Source organism: Hevea brasiliensis, unplaced genomic scaffold (genome assembly GCF_030052815.1).
Source record: "Hevea brasiliensis isolate MT/VB/25A 57/8 unplaced genomic scaffold, ASM3005281v1 Scaf352, whole genome shotgun sequence".
Taxonomy (NCBI): Eukaryota; Viridiplantae; Streptophyta; class Magnoliopsida; order Malpighiales; family Euphorbiaceae; genus Hevea; species Hevea brasiliensis.
In genome coordinates, this window is record NW_026614865.1 from 66986 (window position 1) to 67700 (window position 715).

The following is a 715-nucleotide window of genomic DNA, read 5'->3' on the forward strand; positions in this document are numbered from 1 at the left end:
CCAATTGGTGTCGCCACCTATAGTGCTCTCCTCTCATCTTCTTCTTCTCTCATCAATTTAAAGAGAATTGCCAAATTCTTTTGAATTAAAATTGCTAGAAATTGTTTCTAGTATTCTATACACATCTACAACCTCTCTAAAGGCAAATCCTAATTTCTAATTGGTTGGCAAGACTTGAGAAGCTGGTTTAGGGGCTGCCATTGGTGATCTTGGTGTGAACAAGCTAGAGGGATAACTCTTGGGGTCCTAGGTGCTTCACAAAGGTACCAATTATATCTACAGTGCATCAAAAGGTTAGTGTACATATTATTCTTTTAATCTAGGGTTCTAATGAATTAATTTGTTAATTCAAAAATCTTAAATGGCAAATGTAGATCCTAATACAGATTAAAAGTGTTTTAATATGCAATTGAACATTGAAATCAATCAGACATATAATGGATGTGGCATGATGCATGAAACCCTGGAAGAAAAATTTTGTATTCAATGTTCTAATCTAACAATTTACATGCTTCCGCTCCTTAATATTCAACCTCTTGCAACTGAGCTAGAGAAAACAGGCTATTTTATATTCACAGCGTCATTTCAATTTATTAGAACTACTACACATATTTGTCTTCTGGTTTGGCTACAAATTAGAAGTACAGAGAAACTAGCAGAAAGGGAATAAGGTCAAAGAAACAAAACATTAACATACCCTTATTTCCTCAAAAGA